Genomic DNA, 7,298 nt, shown 5'->3' on the forward strand with positions numbered 1-7,298 from the left:
CACGTGCTATCCGACAAGCTAAGTTGCGTCTGAAAAGTGTTAATGGACTTTATGCAAAAAATCTGGCTTTTGAAATTCAGAGAGTGGCGTCTCTTTGATTTTTGAACTTGTAGCTGTGTTGCCTCTCCTTTTATAGAGGTATCGATCACATCCTACATGCACATTTTGAAGATTGCCCACTTGTGAAAATTGTCTCTAGTGTATTTCTGAGATTTTACTACCTCCAACCTTTTTCTTTTACCATTTTTGAAAATGGCATACCGTTCTAACATTTGCTTAGATTTGAGTCTCAGGAGGGATACAAGTGCGTCGCGTCAGGGTAATATATGGTGGTTGTCCTTCTTATCTTCTAACGGCCCTCTTACAGTTGAAGATTCTGTGATGAGGGATGCAATAGTGGCGACGGTAGTAGCTAGGAACCTCATCACTCCTAGAGATAATAGGTTTCTTTCAATGCGGTCTGATGAGTTGGTTGTCTAAGACTCCCTGGCTCTCAGTGTTTAGTGTGTGGGCTCTGTGTCCAACATGGGCCAGCGTCTACTTGCTCGAACTCGCCAAGTTGAATCATTGAAGGCCGAGGTGGAAAGCCTTGGACGAGAGATTAAACGTCTTAAGAGCGAGAATTGAGAGTGGCACATGCTTGCAAATGATTATTCGACGAGCATGAAGAGAAAGCTTGATCATCTGCAGGAATTTGAAGGTCGGATTCAAAGCGACCATCAGAAGTTCGTGGATGGGTTGCTGATCCAAAGCGTCGTCGGGGCTTGATCTTTAGGATGAACAATGGTGTACGGATCATCAAGGGCTTTTGGGCTTGATCTTGAAGAATAGTGAATAAATTTATTAATTTTGTTGATCTAAGGGGTCGTCGGGGGCTTGATCTTAGGATGAATGGTGATGAACGATGAACACTTTCTTCAAGGGCCTTCGGGGCTGGATCTTGAATTGGTGAAAGTTCTTCAAGGGCCGTTGGGGCTTGATCTTGAAGGAGAATTTGACGAAGAACGAAGAGAGGTTTCTTGATCCTTCGGGATTTGCTTGGGAGCTTTGGAGTTTCAAAGCTTCAAGGTTTTGGTGCGATGTGAATTGGTGTCCCTAAAATGAATGCCTTGGCTTTCTATTTATAGAATTCCAAAACTTGATTTTTGGATTTAAATAATCAGATGAAAAAAATCATTTATGCAAAGTGTTGACATGTCTCATGTTTGATGACTTTTATGATGATTCTCGATTTTTCGTTGAGTCACATTCTATGTGTAAAATTTATGTGACACGTGAACGTTGAAATTTTAATTATTGATCAACATTTATTTCACCGAAATTTCGATGTCTACAGTACTGTGTGTGCGTATATGAGTGCATGTGTGCATATGTGTTGTGCATACATGTGTGTGTGCTGGTGAGTGTGTATGTGTGTTGTGTAGGTTTGGGCTCAAGCCCAAACCACCCCTTTTGTTCCTAAACTATTCAAACCCAAAACCTAATAAGTCCTAACCCTATTTAACCTAAACCTAAACCCTAATCTGGATCCAAACCCAAGACCCATTTCCATTTCTTGAAATTCTATAGTTGGGTAGTTTGATAAATTGTACATTTTTTTGCTTAGGTGAAGTTGCTAGTGGGGATTTCCTTAATCCTTTTCCCCACAACTCTGCTGCTACGGAGTATCTGTGAGTGGACCCCTTCTAAAATTTGTATAATTTTATAGTTTATTTGCATAAATGAAATGCATGCCTTACAAATTTATGAACTGATTTTATGTTAAGCATGTTTACTGAAATATTGATTATCGTGTTATTTTGTAAGGAATTAATTGTTGGCTTATATTGAGCTATATTTTAATATACCGTATTTTTTTTAGTATAGGATGCTAGAACATGTTTTAGAAAACCCTCTTTATAGTATAGACGATGGATGACTTTATACTATGAAGTGGTTATTTATGAGAGGCATAACTATTTGTGCGTACCTAGTGGACACTATGCCGCCTGGGGCGAAGATTTGGTGTTGGCAGATAGGCCGGGAGAAATAATCCCTAACTACTGGCTAAGGGACACGAAGCAGGCATTGGGGCGGGAGTTGGTAATCATTGGCTACGGGCGCAGAGACCACAGTGCTGGCATAAGGCTGGGAGTTATATTTATTCAATGATTTTATTGGTAGCACACCGCGCTTACGAGACGATCTGTGAGACGATTTATGTTGTGATTTCCGCGATGTTTTTCCGCGATATGTCTTTTGAGATGCTTTTGGCATGCTAGGGTTTTCAGGAAACCTATCACTTATTATACTAGTGGTTTTCTTTATATAAAATGTGGGGTTTAGTATATTGATAACTGTTTTATTATTATTGTATTTATGAACTTGGTCCACTCACCTTTGTTTTTCGCCTCCATTCAAGTCTTAGAAACGAGGACTACGACACAACGTACGAGGCATTCCTCTACCAGTAGCAGTCTATCACTCACTTGGGTGATATCTTGTAATGATCTTTCCTTTTGTGATCTTGAATTAGAACGTATTCTGTGCACTCTAGACTTTTCCTTAAACTTTGTTTATTATCTTTAGATTCTAATGATTATTCATGAATATTTCCTCCTAATCATTACTCTTGTAGTCAATAAATGGCTTTCGTCACCCTCGGGTGTCGACTAGCACGTGCTTATCCGGGTATTCAAGGAATATCAGGGTTGGGACGTGTCAACAACACTCACCACACCATAAGCATGCTGGAGCTGACGAGTACGAAATAGTGGAAGGATGAACCTATTGTCGACTACATCAATAAATGGCGTTCATTAAGTCTGGATTGCAAAGATTGGCTTTTTGAAACCTCCGCCATTGAGATGTGTGTTCAAGGCATGCACTAGGGGTTACATTACATCCTCCAAGGCATAAAACCGAGAACATTTAAAGAATTGGCAACTCGATCCCATGATATGGGGCTGAGTATTGCCAATCATGGGAAAAAGGAGCCGATCACTGACTTCAAAAAGGATAAGGTGTTTGCCCCAAAGGTAAACAAGACTAGGAAAAAGCCCGCCAAAGAAGCTTTTGCCGTCCATACTACCCCCATCAAGACCTCTTCCGTGCCCGTCAAGATCTCCTCCAAAAACAAAACGAATGAGATGAACAAAGGTGAGCCTTCTCGCACCCAAGGCAGGTACAAAAACACCTTGAGGGATTTTTATGGTACTTTGGCTATATTTCGCACCGAAACCGTACCAAACTAGACCTTGCCCACCCCTAATAAAGGGTTAAGTGGCTATATTCCCCCCAACATTAATGGAGGAATTTTTTACGGTACTTTGGCTCAAAAGATATTTTGAGTGTGTGAATTGTTAGATTTTTATTTAAAAATACAAAACTAAAATCTAATTGTAAGTATGATGAGCTCCCAAATATCATTAGTAACGTTCTTTTAGAAGATTGTAATGTTTTTTAATAATAAAAAACCAGCTACTATTTCCCCTGAAAAATATTAAAGAAATGCAGAAATTTGCATATGTGAAATTTCTTTGGGAGGAGGATTCTCTCCAAATAGATCTTTATATTATAACTATTCATCATATATCGTGTAGTCCGTTTTCGTTAAGTATTATTTGTATTTAAATTTAAATAAAAAAAGTTAAATGATTTCTAACGGTATAATGCACGATAAATAATTAAGATATGATGAATTTTAGAATTCTCATAATTTAAATTCGGATGAAATCCATATCCATAACCTGTGTACCAGTCAATAATCAGTGATGTGGTTTGCTTTCTTTTGCATTAAAAATTGAAATCTTTTCCTTGTCAGAATTCACATGACCAAGCTACCAAACATTGACCTGGACTTGTAATAACAACTCACGTTTCATTTTTTTTATTTTTATTTTTTTTGTTAAATAACTCACATTTCATATTTGAAGTACGTGCATAAACGAGTTTTATGAATTGGATGCACCCAAAATCTGTTTTACAAGATATTTAGAGTCTGTTTGGTAGTGTACTTGAATACAACTTTTTAAACTCAAAAACAATTTTCAAGTTTTAGGCCTTAAAAACTTGTTTGGTAGGACTATTTTCAAAAACTGAACTCAAGACTAACTCAAAAATATAGTCTATTATCTAAAAACATAAAAAGTGGGTTTTTAGAGTTTTTAAACTTAAACTCACTTCTTTCTTTTCTCTTCCTCCTCCACTCTCACTCCAAATCTCTCTCTTTTCTTCTTTCTCTATACTCTTTTTTTTTTTTTTTATCTTTTTCGTCTCTCCTCCAATCCGCTCTTTTTATTTTTTAGGTTCTTTTTCTCACTCATCTTCCTCTTTATCTCGTCTGATTCTCTCTCTTCTTTCTTTTTCCTTAAATCATATCTTACTTTCTTTCCTCCTCTCTTCTCTTTCTACCTCTCTTGCGACCTCCTCTTTTTAGATCTCTTTGTTATAGTTTAAGTCGTAAGATATAAAAAAATTTAATTAGAAACAAATCAAGTTTTTGAGTCTTCAAAAAAACTGTTTTCAAGAAATGTTCTTAAAAAATGTTTTGAGAAATGATAAAAATTTTCAAATAGGATACCAAACAGGCCTTTAAGTACCGCGACTGAAATATTATTTGAAGAACATGACATCTTCGGAGACCACGTGATATTTGGATGGGTTGAAAAAACCAAATTAAAACAAATCATACTCTTCTTCTGACAAAGAAATAGTATTGATCCAATGCAACTGATGATACTCCAAAATAAATGAACTAGCTAGGTTCTCTTCATAGAGTTCTATACCAATGTGAATGAGAGGCTAAGTAGACAATTCAAGTTAAATGATATATAGAATAACAAGCATGTCATTGTTGGATTCTACTAATGACAGTCTTTTGAGTAAGTTAAGTTTTACTTGCATCTTAAATTATTGGGAATTACTTAAAATAGGATATTTTTTTAATCTTGGGACAAAAATAGGATTTTTTGAATATGCACACGGCATGTATACACCATGCACAACAATTGAACAAAAACATGATTTTTCCTAGGGAACTTTAATGAAAAGCACCCGGTACTGTTCACTTTAACGAAAAACCACATTTTTACACTAAAAAATCAATCCTGGTACTATTCACTTTACCCTTTATTTTGTCCTTATCATTAAAACTCAAAGTTTTCAAGCCCTTTTCATTAGTTTTCCTTTTTTCCTATACCTTGAAATGACATAATTGCCCTTGTATATAAATAAGTTATTTCTTCCCATTTTCTGTTTTCTCTTTCTACTCTCCCTATGTCCCTCCCTCTTTCTTCTCTCACTTTGTCCCTCATGCTCTCTCTATCCTATTCTCATTGTGCACCACTGTGCACACGCGGTGCATAGTCGTCTCGACCAACATTTTCCAAAACGAAGCCACCACAAATTTCATCTCGTCCTCGTAGTAAAAAACACCTAGCCTTGTCACAAATCTCATCCCTAATTGTTGGGATCAAAACTCCAGCAAGCGGGAGTTTTCTGGCCATTTTTTAGCAACATAGCAAACAATTGAGGCTCGAGACCACCACCATTGGACTTGCATTGAGTGTGGGAACAAAGCCTAGTCATTAACTGCTGCTACACATGCGATGTCTATTGGGAACAAAGCCCTCATCTCTCTCTCTCTCTCTCTCTCTCTCTCTCTCTCTCTCTCTCTCTCTCTCTCTCTCTCTCTCTCCACGAACATCCTGGGCTAGAGGGGTCAACACCACCAAAACAAGAAAACCCATTTGTTATTGACCAAAAATGAGAAAACTCATTTGTTGTTTGCACTCTTCCTTCCAATATTTGCATATTAGTGGGATTAAAGAAGTGAGCTTTTTCATATTTAGGGAATGGGAGAATAAACCTAGAAGCTATATGAAGTAATAGTGAAACAAAATTTAATCAATCCTCCCTCTTCTATATCATAGGATTCCCTACCTCGTTTTAATGTTGTGATGGTGTTCACTAAAAATTGGCAAAAATTGGTGTTTTGTTGGATGAATTTTTCAGGATATGCTCACTGTATGTACACAACATGCACACACATGCACATGATATGTTCACAAATCTGAGCTAACCCAAAGCTCAAAGCTCTCTTCGAAATCAGAAAAATGGCGTCATCACCTGTGATATCATCACCATATACACTATATGTGCACCACATGCACATCATATGTACAGTACATGCAAATGATATGCACAGAACTAGAGATCGATCAATGAGCTGCTTTTCGCATTAATAAGAAACTTTAATGGCAACCTATTGGTATACCAACCACCAGTTAACCGTGCACGTGGAAAACATGATACCTGTTATCGTTATTTCATGGACACGCATGACCCTTAACGTCCTCTAAGCTTTTTCTTAATTTTATTTTTCGCTGAGGCAAACTAGTTGTGGTCATACTCGCTAAATTCCGGACCCCAACATACATGCTTCATAACTAGTAGACATTCTCGCTTCTCATATTAACTAGTAGCCATTTCCCTAAGTTATTTGACTTCTTAGAAGATTGTGCTTGTTTTGATTCTTTTCTTCGTCTAGTAACTTAAGGACTTTGTTTTATATCCTACTACGTGCCAAGAATCCAAATATTAACGAAGTATAAAATAACAGCTTTGTCGCACTTCTTGTCTTTGAAGTGGCAGTTGTCCTGATGCTCAATCACTCGCAAAGCTCAAGAACATAGGCAAGTTGCAGCTCATCGTCACAATACCAAATCTTCTACATTTAAAATGGGTGTGACCTCTCTATAGTCCTAATCATTGACTGACACATATTAAGTTTCTGACAACAAAGTTAAGAACATTTAAGTTTATAAACACTTGTCAGTCAATGATTTGGGCCATAGAGAAGCCACACCCATTTTAGATGCAGAAGATTTGATCTCCATCGTCTCATCAGTGGCTCAATCACAATACACAATTCATGCAAGGTATGGATCCAATGGATTGAATTACCTTGATAAATCACATGAAACTTGTCAAAAGTAAGAAGAACTCCAAATATGTAGATGAACTAAGCTAGAATGACGTTTGTTAACTGGTAGAAAAGTATGAAAGTTAGATACGAGCATGTTGAGAAACACACGAACTTCCTCCAATTGGAATCACTCTAAAATTCATTAGTTTGGCTATTTTTTGCTCAAGAGAAAGTCAAATGTTCTACATTGGAAATATCATTCAAAGTATCAAATTTCTCACAAAATAACTAATAAATTAATACTAAGATTATGGCAAAATATATAATATAATATTGACTCATCATTAACGCGTAGGGTCCTTTTAGACTCATTAAAATAATGTATAGTTGA

This window comes from Malus domestica, chromosome 10, assembly GCF_042453785.1.
Source record: "Malus domestica chromosome 10, GDT2T_hap1".
NCBI classification, from domain to species: domain Eukaryota; kingdom Viridiplantae; phylum Streptophyta; class Magnoliopsida; order Rosales; family Rosaceae; genus Malus; species Malus domestica.